Source organism: Vicugna pacos, unplaced genomic scaffold, assembly GCF_048564905.1.
Source record: "Vicugna pacos unplaced genomic scaffold, VicPac4 scaffold_139, whole genome shotgun sequence".
Lineage (NCBI taxonomy): Eukaryota > Metazoa > Chordata > Mammalia > Artiodactyla > Camelidae > Vicugna > Vicugna pacos.
The window spans coordinates 52952-69170 of NW_027328819.1; the positions used below are offsets into that span (position 1 = coordinate 52952).

General features: G+C 47.3%; 2 long non-coding RNA genes across 2 annotated transcripts; both read left to right on the forward strand.

Annotated features, from left to right (window-relative positions):
• Positions 1-412: 412 nt before the first annotated feature.
• On the forward strand, positions 413-3406 carry LOC140695105 (uncharacterized). The gene is made up of 4 exons (XR_012070792.1): positions 413-647; positions 2378-2506; positions 2850-2982; positions 3376-3406. It is a non-coding gene; the product is annotated as an uncharacterized lncRNA (long non-coding RNA).
• A 300-nt stretch (positions 3407-3706) lies between these two features.
• LOC140695104 (uncharacterized) lies at positions 3707-7449 on the forward strand. The gene is made up of 3 exons (XR_012070791.1): positions 3707-3908; positions 5670-5779; positions 7175-7449. It is a non-coding gene; the product is annotated as an uncharacterized lncRNA (long non-coding RNA).
• Positions 7450-16219: the final 8770 nt, after the last annotated feature.

Consider the following 16219-nt stretch of genomic DNA (forward strand, 5'->3'; position numbering starts at 1 on the left):
AGATGAGTGAACTTGATTTCTATGTGTCAGTTCCAAATTCCCAGGAAAGATGCTCTGTCACCGTCTGGATCTGCTGTCCAACCCATGAGTTGTGGCCAGAGGAGCGAGTCCTTCTGGGACCAGCAGAGGGTCTCTGCCGAGCCCCCAGCCACCACTGTGGGAGCACATAGCTCTCCGTGGAGGAAGTACTGGCTGTGACCTTGTGTCACTAAGTGTGAATTTATGTCTTCTCTTGAACCACCTTCATCCTCCTAAACAAAGATGAAAATTAAACACTCCCGGGATTTGTGTCATGGAACACTCAGGGTGGGGGCTAATGGGGCTGGAATTTCTGCTGTATTTAAGGGGCTACACTGAATCCCCAACGAGAGCCTACAAAGGGAACAGCACCGGCCCCACCCGGCACTTAGGGCGCTGAGTCTGCGTGACGGTGAGCCAGGCTTCTGACCACAGCTCAGGGGTCTGGTCTGACCAATTAGCCTTTGAAACCAACCAGCTTTGGATTCCTCAATCCCACCCTGAGGTTTTACCTGAACCATCAGCTTCTGTATCTCTGAAGACAGATGCTGAGGACCCTTCACGTAAGCCGTTCGCACAGCCCTGTTCAGGCCTTTGTGCTGCACGGTCTGCCCGGCGAGCTGACCGAGGTTGGTATTTTACTGATGTTAGAAGTAGTCTGGTTTCCCGATGTACTGTTTCACTGAACAAGCAACAGAAGCCACTTCTCGCTGATAAAAGCAGAAAAGGGGCATAATGAAAAGATACTGGGAGGGTGTGTGGAGTGGCCAGGACCGGAGCCAACCCAGGAGCTGTAGGAGGTGTTAGGGAGCCCCAGGCACCAGGCTGGGAGGGGTGCTACCGGGCCCCCTGCCACCCCAGAAGGGACCCCCCTCCACCCGACCCTCCACCTCACTCACTGCAGGTTCATGTCCCGGCAGGGCCAGGTCACACTGAAGCCACCAGCACACACCTCAGTTGGGGAGCTGGCCCCGTCTGAGCTGCGGGCGTGCCTGGTGTGGGGAGAGGCCCAGTTAGAGGAAGGCAGTTCCCCTACTGTTCCGAGTTAAGGTGCAAGTCAGTGCCCATCACTCAGGAGAGCCAGGCTGGACGGACCTCATTGTGGTGACTAGGCTGTCTGAGTTCACTTATTACTTTCTACGTTTGAAGGCCCTGGAGGGAGAAAAAGTGAAGGTTCTAGTACTTATTTTGTGTTTCCTACGTACCAGGTGTGGTAAACAAGCCACTTCAGACAAGGCCCGGAGCAACCACGTAAATAGGCCATGGAGCAAGTCGTGCAGTCAGGCCTCTGTGGTCCCGAAACCCGTGTCCCCATCGGCTCCATAGTTACCAGTGGAAACTAGGGGGATTTATAGGACTGTGTGCTCCTGTGAGGGCTGGGATATGTGTGTTTAAGTCCACATCTTCAGAAACTCGGCTAGAACCACAGCCACTGATTGCACGGTGGCAGAGGAAGGGAGGATTCCAGCCTCTGGTCCAGCTCGTGTGGAGCTCAGAAGTTCTTCCTCCTGTCCTGAAAATAACACCAAATCTGAGGGAGCTGCAAACCCACTGCTCTTCTTAGATCCCAGAAGACTGAGGGGGAAAGCTGTTTCCAACCCAGAGAGGTTGCAAAGGGAACAGCGGGCAGGCTTGGAGAGTCACAGCTCCCAAGGTAGAACCTGCTTTTGTAAGAACCCCGGGGGCAGGCAGATTTAACAGGTCCCTGAGGCCAGCAGGAGGCTCAGTGTGGGGAAATCAGAGTGTGACTACTCCAGGGGGCCAGTCAGAGGGGCCCCATGCTCTTTTTCATGTATTTTACATCCAGGACCGTGTCCTGTTCTCAGAATGAAGGTCAGAGGATAACTCCTCATGCTTCCTGCCTGGAGAGGAGAAAATAACTGTATTGAAATACACCCAGAACATTCTGTTTCATTGGGGGAAGTTGTTTTTTGTTTGTTTTTTTAATGAGAAATTATTTTACCAGAGCCTAACCAACCTGGGAGAAGGGAAATCCCTTCTGTGTCACCCAAATTGGGGTGGGGGGAAAGAGACACACTTGCGGAGGTCACAGCTCAGGGCACAGGCTCAATGAGAACTAATCACAGGACTGCAGATGCCCTGCTCTGTCCCGCTCCCCCAACACCTTACCTCCATGTCAGTAGGGCCCGTGTGTAATAACAGGAATAATACTAACAGAAGTAAATGTCTCAGGAGTGTCTAGGGAAAACCCAAAGACAGCGGGGAGATGAAAACAAGGACACACAGGCTGTTTTAGCCTCTCACACCAATAGCTGTAGCAAACTACACACAGCCCAGCCCCAGTAGATAAACAGACAACCTCACAGAAGAAATTATTTATTTTGGTTCTCTTACCCAGTGCATTCCATGGTGCATCCTCACCTAGAATTGAGTGGAAGCAAGTCCATCTCAGAAGGGACATAACTGAAGAGGGATGGCTTCCCAGACTCTGAGGGGCAGAGAGAGCACCAGCCTGGTTTAGAGAAAGGTGAGGGGTGGGGTAGGGTGTGGGCTGCCTTCTTCCCCATATAAGGAACCTTCCTGAGGCCAGCACAGTAGGAGGGAGGGCCATGGGGTGGAAGCAGCCAGACTTCATCCTGAGAACTGTTGGGATGCCTCAAAGGGACCATTCAGGTGCCCAAACTGGGCCCTGATTGAGGGAGCCAGTCGGTCTGACTCAGAGCCCAGGACTGAGGTGGGCTCACAGCAGGCCGGTATTACTTGGCCGGATCCATTTCACTTCTCCGAAGCCCTGTGTAAAACATGAAGCGTGGACGGCCTGGTGAGCACAGCTCTGCCCTCAAGACCGGTTTCAACTCCTCTCTTCCCAGAGAACAGCATCTCTGAACCCGTCCTGGGTGACCTCACAGAGATCACCCTAGTGGCCCAGGCTAGTGACCGGGAACATGTACCTTCCTGCAGGCAACCCCTGACGTCCACTGATGCATCATATACTGGCAAAGAGTGAGTCACTGTGCATTGGTCTAACAGCAGAGACTCTGCCAAAGGCCCAAGAGGTGGTGTGTGGGACATGCAGGGGTGCAGGAGTGTAAGCAGCACAAAAGTGTAACTGGTGACAGGGGTGCAGGGGCTGTGGAGGGCGCAGGCATTTCAGGGGATGTGGGGGTGGAGGGATGCAGAATTGCAGAGAGTAGCAGGGGTGCAGAGGTGCAGGGAGTGTAGGGATGCAGGGAGGTGCTCAGGGACCTGGCCAGGATAAGAAGGCAAGTGCACATCCTTGCAGTCAGCCTGACCCCGGTAGGCTATTGCAATGCTTTTGGGCGGCGGCGGCGGCGGCGGCGGTGGCGGTTGGGAGGCTGCCCGGGCAAGCCGATCGATTTCTTCTCTTCCCTGCAGCCTGGCCTGGGGTGGGGCTTGGCCGCCGGAGATTCGGAGATTCGCCAGATGTTGCACTCCAGGTAAGCTTGCTCCTGGGAGGTGGGGCGGTTAGGTCAGAGGGCGGTGGCAGCGGCAGAGGGGCGGAGCGGGTCTACCCCTGGTGAACGGGTGGAATAGCTGCCTTGTCCCGGCTGCTGGGCCTGGTAGCGGCCTCTTCTTCCCCAGGTCGCCGGACACTCCTGTCCCACTCAGCTAGCTGAGTGCGGAGTGGGGGCGGGGCCGTTAAGGTGCGGGACCCACGGGGGGAGGGAGGCTGCCGCGGGGGAGCCGATCAATTCGCTCCGCTCTCCCCGGAGGCGGAGCCAGGGGCGGCTTCTGCTGCCCTAGAGGCGGGACGCGGGTCTCCAGATGAACTTGCTCCTGGGAGGCGGCGGCGGAGGCGGCAGGGGCAGGGGATGTGTTCCAGGGAGTTGCTCCATTTCTTCTCTCCCCCACGGCCTGGCTTGGGGGCGACGTCTGCCGCCGGAGATTTGCCTGAGGTCCGACTCCAGGTGAGCTTGCTCCTGGGAGATGGGTGCGGTGCGGTCAGGGGGCTGGTAAGGTGGTGGCTGCAGGCATAGGGAGGCTGCCCCGGAGGAGATTGTGGATTAGCTCCATGTCTGCACCGCGTGGCCTGAAGGCGGCCTCTGCTGCTCCAGGTCCCGGGACACCCCTGTCCCACTTTGCCTGCTGGGGGCGGGAGGCAGGGTAGTCAGGGTGCAGGGGTGGCGGTGGTCGGGGGCCTGCAGCGGGGGAGCGGCCCATTTGCTCCCATCTTCCCCGCGTCTTGTCCTGGGGGCGGTCGCTGTTGCCCTGTGTTATGAGACGCGTGTATCCTAGTCGGCCTGACCCCGGGAGTTGGACTTGGTACTTTGGGGGTGGTGGCAGCAGCAGCAGGTTTTCCCATGGAACTTGTCCATTTGCTCCCACTTCCCCCCATGGTTTGCCCTGGGGGCGGTCCCTGTTGTCCCAAGTTCGTCGGACGTCCATCTCCAGGTCAGCCTGCTCCCTAGAGAAGGCCACTGTGAGGTCATGGGCAAGAGTGGTGGCTGCTGCGGGGGTAGGGGCTGCCTTGGGGAGCTGGTGGATTGGCTCCCGTCTCCCCGATGGCCTGGTGTGGGAGTGGCCTCTCCTGCCCCAGGTCACCAGACGCACCTGTCCCACTCAGCCTGCTGGGGGAGGGGCGCCCTGGGCGGTGCCTTTAAGGTGCGGGGGTGGCGATGGCGGGGGTAGAAGACCTGCAGCGCGGAGCCTGTCAATTTGCTCTCCTCTTCCCCGTGACCTATCCGCGTCCTCTGCTGCCCAAGAAGCCGGATGCCCGTCTCCAGGTCAGCTTGCTCCTGGGAGACGGGCCCGATGTGGTCGAGGGGCAGGCAGTTGCGACGGCCGGCTGCCCCGCCTAATGGGGCCACTTCTTCTCCTCTCCCCTGACCTGGCCTGGGGACGTCCTCTCTGGCGCAAGATTCGCCTGACACCCCACACCTGGTCTGATTGCTCCTGGAAGGTGGGCGCGGTGAGATCAGGAGGTGGAGAGGACAGGGGCTGCCCCTGGAGAGCTGGAGGATAAGCTCCAATCTCTCTGCAGGCCTGACGTGGGGGCGGCCTCTGCTGCCCCTCGTTCCCAGGTCACACTTCTTCGGGTCATATTTCCCCGGGGTTGCGGTAGGGTGCGGGGGCGTCGGGGTGTTGGCGGGGGTATGGAGCCTGCCGCTCGGGAGCTGGGGGTTTAGCTCCCATCTTTTCCGCAGATTGGCCTGAGGGCAGCCTCTGTTGCTCCAGGTCGCAAAGCAATTTCTCTGACAGCTTAGCCACCGGAGGTGGGCAGGATGGGCTGAGAGGGCTGAGGCAGCCGCCAAGGCAGCGACGGAGGGGGCTGTCCCTGGCCAGCTGGTCAATTTGTTCCCATCTCAACCTTTGCTGCCGCAGTTTCGCAGAACGCCCTTCTCCAGTTTATTCTTCTCCAGGGAGGTGGGCGCAGTGCATGCAGCCCGAGGTCTGGGCTCTCCCTTGGGAGGGGCAGAACTCTCTTGTTCTCCTTTGTCTTTATTCTTCAGCGAAGTGGTTACTGGACGCAATTCTTAATTCTGAGAAAGTGTAGCCTGTGTTATGGAAGAGCTGCTGGACAGTGAGGTTTCTGGGTGGATTTTCACATCAGCTGATGCCCCAGGCAGGCAGGAAAGCTATTACTCAGAGCTTCTTAGTCTGGGGTTGGGGATGGCCCCGCCATCCTCACCATGCTTTTTAAAAATGTGTTACTCCCCTCTTTTTCCTAGGTGACATTTTAGGTTATTGGGTCTCAGATTGCTGACACACTCATCCCTGTTCTCAGACATCTTTTAAACTTGGGTGAAGTGATAAGTAGGGGAAGATGATTTACTGAAAGGTAAGAATACTTAAATTCGCATTAAAGCTACATTCTGTCAAGCTTTCTAAAATGATTTTCCTCTGATTCTAAATCCACGACCTAGTGAATGTTGTACTCCTGTGTAAATTATTGATCTTCACATCACATTTGTTGAGTGGTCAACGAGATTTGTTAATTAGATTATTCCTGAAAGGAAAAGTTCAGGCTTTTCAGAATTCCTTGTCTGATGTCACCCAGGCAGTCACAGTAGAAGACAGAGCTGATATAAAAATCCCTCAGCTGCCTGAACTGCAAAGCTTCTGGGATTACTGATCCCTGAAATGCAGGTGACTCTTGATGATAATCTGGGGGATGGTTTAAATGATCAGATTCTTCCAGTCCTATAAATGGGTTCCGTGGCCCCAGCCCCGGGAGAACTGGACATAAGGGCCATATCGTGTGTGGTGGGATGGGAAGGCAAGGTGTAAGAGCTGGAAACACTGAGATTCCACACTCGCTAAACACAGACTCCAGAGCCTAATTGTTGTCAGGTTCTGTTCTGGATTTGAGAGTGTGTTCATACATGATTCTTGCCCTTCTGGAGTCACTGCCTGGGTGGAAGTAACCTTTACATAGATCTGTGGAGGATGACATTTAAGTAGATGGGCTGTTATGGTTCTCAATGTGCCCAGGCTTGCTCTTCCAGGCACTCGTGGGACTAACGCGAGTCATGTTATTCACTCATTCACTGATTTATTACCCTTGAATTGATCACTCGTCCCACAGTAAGTGAAACAAGGTAACAGGAAGCTGAGTTTTGTCCCCTCTCCTATCACTGATTGTTTTTCAGTCGGGCGCCCTGCGTATGCATTGTGAAACGGTGGTATTTCGTGCCCAATGGGGCAGCACTGTCAGTTCTGAGAATCAGGGGAGACACATGGGTAGGACAGCACCCTGACACACATGGCACCCCCCATCCCGTGAGACAGAATTGTCGATGCTCAGGTGACCCGATGTAGACTGCGGTGCTAAACCTGAGCATGTTTAGTTATCCTGGTGGCTATGAAAATACAGACTACCAGTCGCTACCTCTGGAGACTCTGAGGGTGTGCACCCCAGGATTCTGCATTTTAAGAAGCACTTTAACGAATCCTGATGAAGAGATCTGAGTGTCCCACGGAGAAACACTGGTGTGCGAGGCACCAATATTGAGGATTCTCAGGGAACGATGTCTTTTTAGGATGGTCCATGAGCCCTCACTTTAGACTTTTGCCTTGGGTTTAATTGTATGTGTTCAGAAGTGATGTCTTTCAATTCCAGTGCATGTCAGCATGCTCTGTGCAGGGATTTACTCTCAGTAGATGGCAAAAACTATGATTCTTCAGGTCACCGCGCTACACTGTGAACGATATTTTATTTTGGTTTTCTTTGTAGCAATGCAGAGTCTCCCGAGAAGAGATTTAGACTCAACAGCTTTGTGTCAGACTTTGGAAGACCGCTGCTGCCCAAGGTGTTCTCTGGCAGTGCAATGACGAATCTAGGTCCCTCTTTCACTGCTACATCAATGAAGTGGACCACTTGGACAAGGCCAAAGCTGGTATCCCTACCATAGCCCTTTACAGTGTTATTCGGCTCCAGGAAGCCATCAGATGCAGCAGGTGGCCAGAGGAGGAGCCGAACAGACTCATGAAATGTGACATCCCCAACTTTATCAACACGGACCAGAACTCTGCCTTTGTGGAAGATGATTTCCTGATTTTGTAACTACCGATTGTTCTAGAAAATAAGCCAGTTGCCCAGAACTCACACAAAGACTTGAATTGAGAAACGTGCTTTCTCAGGTATCTTTCTGAAGATGTGAAGTCTGTCTTTGTATGGAAGGACGTCCCCTTTCACAAAACTGAATGTGTTTGTGTCTGAGAGAGGGAAATGGAGACAGAAAGACGAAGAAGCAGAAGAGAGCCCCCTCAGAAGAGATCTAGTTAAGGTGAGTTTTTGTGCCTTTAAAAAACATTTGGGGTTTTAGGGGGAACAAAGTATTTACACTGTCTTATTCTCCTCATTGGAAACCTTGGCCCCGTCGTCAGAGTCAGCGGCCTTGAACGGGGGTTGCACGCTGCGTTTCATCTGGCACAGCCACTTCCACGCTCTGCCTTTAGCACGTTGCTTTGCCTGTCAGGGTTGCCACCCTTTTAACTGTAAGGTGAGGAGTCTGGAGTAGATGATCCACCCCAGCTCTGCTGTTTTGCAAATTTCTGATTTCGTATTCGGATGAGTCTGGGATACACCCAGAGCAGTATAAACCAGGCCCTACCTCCTGCCTATTGCTGGGGCATCCCTCAGGTCTGTGCCTTCTACTCAACCCTTTACTGAGCCCAGCTTTTGTCAGGAGCCCAAGTGCCTACCCGGATGGCAGGGGACTTGTCTTTCGTGGTCACGGTGGCCAAGAATTCTATTGGTGTGCTGAAACAACTCTTCTGAGATCCTCCACCCACCCCTGCTCAAACCTAATGACAGCACTACGGTTCCTTTCCTAGGAGGAGGATCAATCCATGGTGCATTTGATGACAATCCTGTCCCCAGGGATGCACGGAAGTTTATCAGCTGATTGAGGGGAGGTGCCTCTGTGTCCCTGTATCTCTGTCTGCTCACAGTTCGCTGCCACCGGCTACTGAACAAGAAAAGTGCTATTCACCATGTTGTGTGTTTTCCAAATGTGTAGGTGATGGTCTTGTGGCTCGTGCGTGGGCTTTGATTTGGGATGGTGAAGGGCTTATAAATACCTCATCAACATGTATTCGAGGTGGCCTGGTGCCACACAGATTTGATTCATGAAGGCATCAAGCCTGCACACTGGTTTGGAAACAACTTGGTTTTGATCATTCACACTGCATGCATGACTCGCTGCTAATCTCTGGGTGGTTTTTTCATTTCAGATTTATTCACCCCATGTCTTGCTTAAGCTGAAAAATACATTTATTTCACCAGAATATTCTCTGATTCTTTGTTTACACACATCCAGTTTTTTTAATTCCTTTAAAAATGATTCTGTGTTTATAATGCCTCCTAATTTCTATCATCTCTATGTTGCCAGTGGCCTGAGACATGCACCAGATTTGATGCCGGAACAGTTCCACCAAAAGAAATCCCTTTGCCGTAATATCTTTTGAGGAAAATATTATTCTTTAAGGCTCTAACAGTAAATCGTAGAAGAAAGCATGGAACATTTCTTGTAGTTAATACATGTTCATGCGAAAAGAAATGATATTTTCATTAAACAATGTTGATTTTAATAACTTTTACAAATGTGAACATTATTATTCATAATTTAAGTAACCAGATAAAACCACAGTTATTTATTATGAAGATTGAAAACTATTTACATGGTCTCTTAATTAGAAGTAGCTTTATTAGAAGACTGAAGGGTATTTAAAAGATGGAAAAATACCCATGATGACACCATCATTTTTATTAACTAAATATCAAGAACTGTGCAGGGATAAGATTTAACCCTCTGCAAACTGCCAAGTTAGCATGAGGTAGTTTGTGGATGCTGCCAGAGGACAGGACACTCCCCCAGGATCAGAGACAAAGGACTCCCTGCCAGCACAGCAGGCAGCCTGTGGTTCAAGTTCATATTGGTTCCTGAGTTCCTTTCCTATTGCTGTTGTAACAAAGGACCACAGACTCAGTGGCTTAAAGCAATACACATTCATCTTCTCACTGTTCTAGGGTGCAGTAGTGCAAAGTCAATGTCAGTGGGCTAAAACCAACGAGTGGCCAAGGCTAAGTTCCACACCTAGGCTCTTGGGAGGGATTCGTCATCCTACCTTTCCCAGCTTGCAGAGGTGCTCACACTCCTTGGCCCAGGGCCCTGTGTCACTGTGACCTCTGCTGCCACTTTACATCTCTGTCTCTGACTATATAGATATAGAGGAAGAGTCTTCTACATCTGGTATGGACACTTTTTCCTACATGGACATTGTATCCTTATTTATGTGCAGATGAAAACCCCTTCCCTCCAGGGTGCGGTGGCATCAGCTCACAAGATGACCACTCTGGGCTTTAAGTGTCCTCTTTGTATTGTCATCAGGGAACTTCTCTCTCCATAGTTAGCTCTGTGTTACTTTGTTGTTATATTTTACCCAGAATTACTGAAAGTTTTACTTAAAAGGGATCCTAATTAGCTCTGTTTACCTGTTTCCAGAGCTGAAAGCTTCAGTTCTAGAGTATCAGTTTGATTTTTCCTAAAAATACATTCCAGTATATTTCTCTGGTGAAAGTCTCTACCCTGTTATCTATTCTCCCATCATTTCCTTATTTTCTTGAATATATTAAAAGTATTTTATAGCCTTTATTGGTAACTCTGACGCCTACATCACCTGGGGTTTGCATCCTTTGTCTAATGCTCCTTATTCTCATGTTATCTGTCATATAGTCTGGACATGTTGCATGTCTAGAAATTCTTTATTACATGGCAGACATTGCAAATGAAAAATCCATGTTATCTTCTGTGAGAGCTTTTCTACCTTCCCGTTAGGCAGACAGTGTGAGGGACTGATCATGTCACTCCAATCAGGCGCTGAGGTGGATCAGGACTAAAGTGCCTTTTTTCTTAAAACAGCTTTGAGGTATACTTGGCAAAATAATTTTCACACGTTTAAAGTGTACAGCTTAATATGTTTTGACGTAAGAATATCCCCAAGGAACCATGACCACACTCAAGACAGTGAAGATACCCATCACCCACAAAGCTTCTCTCCTGACTTTTGTTGTCCCTCCCTCCCTCCCCGTCTCTTCCCCTGGGAACCATTGATCTGCTTTCTATCACAACATATTGGTTTGCATTTTCAAGATCCTTATATGAATGGATTCATGCAGTATCTACTCTATGTTGTCTGACTTCTTTCATTCAGTGTAATTATTTTGAGAATCATCTGTGTTGCTGTATTAATAGCTTATTTGTCTTATAGTAGAGTATTGTTTAGTGCTGAGTTTTTACTGAAGAGTTTATTGTGAGCAGTGTTTGTATAGACCATCATTTCTTTCTGCATTTACTTCTTGATGGATGCATGGGTTATTTACAACTTGAGCTATTATAAATAAAATAGCAGTGAATATTTGGTTATAAGTCTTTGTATGGACATATGCTTTTCCTTTCTAAAGCACCAGATGAGGAATGTCTGGATTATATGGTACATAGGTGTTTACCTTTTTAAAAGAATCTGTTAAAGACTTTTCCAAAATGGTTGTACTATTGCAAATTCCTCGTGGTGTGTATCAGTTCTGGTTGCTCTACTTCCTTGCCAGCACCTTGTAAGGTCAGTCTTTCTAACTGTATTCATTCTAGTATGTATGTGAACTAGTATCTCACTGTGGTTTTTAAAAGTATTTCTCTAATCACTAATGACACCTTTAATCAGCATCTTTTCATATGCTTATTATCCATCTGGATATCTTTACTGAAGTGTGTTTTCTGGCCTCATTCATTCAGGTGTTTGAATTATTATTGAATTTTGAGACCTCTTTATTCTGGATCAGATACAAAGAGAGACCATTATCAGATATATGATCTGCAAATAGCTTCTGTCTATGGCTTGTCTTTTCATTTGCTTAGCAGTGTTTAGAAGAGCATTGAAGAGTCTTCATGTTCATAAAGTTCACTCTATCAGTTTCTTTTTAAAATAGATGATACTTTTGGTGTCATAGCAAAGAAAAATTTGCCAAACCCAAGGCCATAAAGCTTAAGCCTATGCTTGTTCTCCTAGCTGTTTTATAGTTTTAGATTTCCTATTAAGATCTATGATCCATTTTGAGGTAAATTTTGTATATTTTGTGAGGTGTGAATCAAAGTTCATTTTTTTTTTTTGCGTATCACTATCTAATTGTTCCAGCACTACATGCTGAAAAGATCCTTTCTCCACAGCATCCTTTTTGAGAATCAATTGTCTGTATAAGTCTTGGTTTAGTTCTGAACATTCTATTGTGTTCCATTATTCTATTTTCCTGTTTTACACCAACACCATAATTTCTGATTACTGTAGCTTTATAAAAAAAAAGTTTGAAAATCAGATAGTGCAAGTCTTCCAACATTGTTTTTCTTGTTCAAAGTTGTTTTGGATTTTTGGGATCCTTTGAATTTTTATATGAATTATAGAATAAGTTTTTAAATTCCTTACATCCTGTTCTGCCAAAATTCCACCCATGTCTTTGGCCGTCTCCAGAGCCACATTTTCTGAAGAAGTCTCTCTAGATCCCAGGTGAAAGGAATTTCTCTTTCGTCTGTGCTCAAATCACATTTGATATTATTTGATTCCATTTAATCATATTTGCCTGTATGTACTTGTCTGATCTTTCCAGCCATTTAGTAAATCTCAAAAGATTAGGAATCTTGACTTGGTTCCCTCTGTGTGCTGAGAAACTAGTTCTATGCTTTGCAGGAGTGAGCCCTGCAGTAAGAGGTATCTGCAGCACACATCTAGCTCATTGCTTGAATATTGTCAAGGAATTCTGCAGATTTAGAATTGTTTATTGATTGTTGTCTCCAAGACGGCTCAGTCTTTTTTATTTCTATTGCTACTGCTGCAGTTTCAAAGAACAATGGGCTAGTTATTTTGCAAATATCAAATCATACTCTAATTGTGTTGTCACGCAAATTACGTGCTGCTGTGTCTTAACAACCTGCTTAGTGTTCACAGGCTCCTTCACTCATGGAAAATTTGGGAGAATGTCATATCCTTAGAGATAGCAATGCTGTCTTTGGCGACCTGAGCAGCAGTATCTGAATTCACTCCTGCTATTTTTCCAGTGTCCCCTCTAGACCTCCTCCAGCCCTCCATGGGGGGCCCTGCAGTTCTGCCCTAGAAAAGCCTGTTGCTTCTCAGGAAGACTTCCCTATGAAACATAATCATGTCCTTCTTGTGGGGACACTCAGTCCAGAGACCTGAAAGCAGGGGAAAATGTTCAGCCTGCTTTTGGTAGAACCTAAATTCTTCCATACTTGTTAGAAGCAATTTCAATGAGGAAACTGTTTTGGCATCTAACAAATCAGCATAAATGACTGATGAGGAAGATCAGCTTCCCCATCCCACTCAGTCGTCATGTTGATGTGACACACACATTGGCAAACATTTTCCCCTGTGAGCAACGTAAAGTTCAAGACGTTATGAATGGCTTTTTATTTTTATTTCTTAGTCTTTCCACATTCACTGTGTCTCGTGAGATTATATGAATCCTGCTTATTTTCAGCCCAGCACTAAACTTTTTAAAAGGATCACGTGTTTAAAAGGCTAGTGGACAATTTTTTAGAAGACAGAAATCCTTAGATTTTGGTCCCAGAGTTGAATCTTGGTTAGTGGTGAATGAAAATTCCCGTTAAAATTTTAAATTCAGTGATATAAAGTCTTAAAAATAGTTAAATATTAGTCAATTTCATTAAACACTATAAGAGTTATTTACCTTTAAGCCTGTTTCTGGGGCAATTTTGCAATGATTCCCTCCCTTTATCGATTCCCTCTTTATCAGAATCCTTGAGAGGCCCCTGTCATCATTGTCAGTATCATCATTATCATCATGGAACTGATTCTTCTGGAAGATTCTAGGAAAATAAAGAGATGGACGGGATTATGTGTAGGTCAGTGTGTGCATGTACAATAAGAACAGCTGTCAGGCATTAGATGCAAGATACCCATTTCATTTAGGGGAGAATGTGGTCATGAAATCCTGATGTGGTGAATGAAGGAAGCGGTGGGAACAGGATAGTCAATGGAAAGGAGGAGGAAGTGAGTGAGTTGGAGAGCATAGATCCTTGGTTAGTTGATCAGCACATTGGTAAGAATGAGGGGAGTGTGATGGCAGAATCATGTCCCTCCCCGGCCACAGGGTAGCCACCTGTGACATGTTACTGTACATGGCAAAAGGGATGACAGATATTTTAGGATTAAAAATCTTAGAGGATTTCTGTCTCCTAAATTGTCTATTAGTTAGCCTTTAAACCCATGATACATTATTATAGATTAGTGCAGGGGCACAAATAAAAAGGATTCATATAATCTCACCAGACAAACTGAATGTAGAAAGGATAAGGAAGAAAAACAAAAAGTCACTTATAAGTGCCTTGAACCATAAATTGCTCATGAGGAAATGTTACACAAGGTGAATGTCACAGCCACATACATACTGCCTGAGTGGGATGGGACAAGGGGATCCTGAGATGAGACAATAGGGTGAGTAGTCTGGATTGTCCAGGTGGGCTGAATGTAATCACAGGGGTCCTTAAAATGGAGGATATTTCCCAGCTGAGTTTAAAATCAGAGGGAGGTGTAGCGATGGAGCAATGTTCAGAAAGGCTGCTGACCATGAAAATGGAGGAAGTTGAGGGGCACAAGCTAAGGAAGGTGGGTGACCTCTGTAAACTGGAAAAAAAAAAAAGGAAACATTCTCTTCTAGACCCTCTAGAAGGAAGGAACCCTGCTGGTATCTTGAATTTATCCCAATGAGAACTGTGTTGGATCTCTGACATCCACAGCCATAAGCTGATAAGTCTGTGCTGGTTTAAGCTATTAAGCTTATGGGAATTTGTTACAGTGGTAATAGGAAAATAACATAGTGAGCGGTAGTGTAAGGGATTAAAGGTCTAGGATGGGGTGTGGAGAGAATTCTGACATTTACACCTAAAAAACTACCAGGTGAAGTGGGAAGGTGTTTTAAGGAAGACCTACCTGGCAGGGCTGTCAAGCAGACTGGAGTGAGCGAATCCTTGGAGTTAGAGGAATCAATTAAACCTCTACAAGGAAAATAAGAAATAAAATGTAGCAGGGCTTCAGTGTTAGTAGATGTAGGAATGGAAATGGGCAGAGAGATATAAACATTATTTTGAAATTAGCTACAGGTTTGATGACTGCATGTTTGGGAGAGTTAGCCAATGTGTGGACTGAATGCATCCCCTCAAAATCCATATGTCGAAACCTCATCTCCCAGGTTGATGATATAAGGATGCGGGGCCTTTGGGAGGTGATTAGTAGGATAAAATGAGGTCATGAGAGTATTGCCCTCATGAATGGTATTAGTGTTCTTATACAGGGCCCCAAATTGCTTGCTTCTCACTCCTCTCTGGGCCATGAAGATAGTGGGAAGACAGCCATCTTCGAGCTGGCAATCCTCTCCCAGATACATTGACCTTGAAAGCCTCAGCCTCCAAACCATAAGGAATATGCTGGTTGTTTAAGCCACCCGACACACGGTAATTTGTTACAGAATCCCAGACTGACGAAGACAGTGGAGAATGCCACTGCGTTTGGCACTGATTGCCTGGAGAATGCTGAAACCCAGGGAAGTGGGCAGCACAGACGTTTACTCACTTAATCCTGCCAACACTGTAGGGGATAGAGTCTACATTTTCCTCGCTATTTAAAAGGTAAGGAAAAAGAGGCACAAATAATAACAATGACAATGACAACAACAACAACAACAGCAACAATAATTTGTCCAAGATTCACACAGAACTCCCTGGAGGGAGAGTGAGAATTAATACTTATGCAGGCTGGCCCCAGAGCCCCTGCTCATAACTACTAAGTCAGATCACCTTGCTTATTTAGATCAGTTTTTTTTCAACTGTGATATGAGTGTACTGTGTCCAGTAACTTATAATTTCAAAATACCTCACTGTAAGGGAAACATTAGTCGCAGGCATTACAACCCACAGAAAGCTAGACATACAAAAATAACTTGTTAGGGCAAGATAACCAATAATGTTTTTAAATATTATACCTGCTGACCCTTTGCAATAAAGTGTTTATTTATAATTCTGTCTGGCTACAGAATAACATCATAATCCTGCATGTGGCTGGTGGCTCCCGTGTTGGACAGCACGGGTCTAGAGAATTTAAATGACTTGCCCAGCATTGCCCAGGAAGCTCGTGGTGGGATCAGAGCTATAGTCTGGGACTGTTCCTTCCTATCCAGCAATTCCCTCATGGAAGTTTAGAAGCTTCTCCTTTGGTGCCCAGCTGTCTATCCGTACTTATGACATCTTGTCAGGTGCCCCGGCCTGCTACTGAACATCAGCCAGAACCCACTTCTGCACTTTTTTGGCCAGGTAATACCTTCTAGCAACTTCCATTGCCTTCTTGGCATCAGTTTTTACATGGAAGGGTAGTGGCTAGAGAAGGAAATGTGTCCACATGACAGGTTTTTCATAAATATAGTAGGAGTGGTCAAGAGAAGAAAACCTCAGGAATACGAGTGGAAGCAGGTCATTTAATATACCAAATGCGTACTTTCAATGTATGTTTGTGTTTCCGAGTCCACGCTTGTTCTACTCGTGCATTATAGGCCAACACATCAGGAGACAAGGATTTGGGGCAAGAAATAGCGGCTTTAATTTGTAAAGCCAGCGGAGAAGATGGTAGACCAATGTCCTGGAGAACCATCATCCCAAGTCAGAATTCAGGCTCTTCTTATATTAAAAAGGGGAAGCGG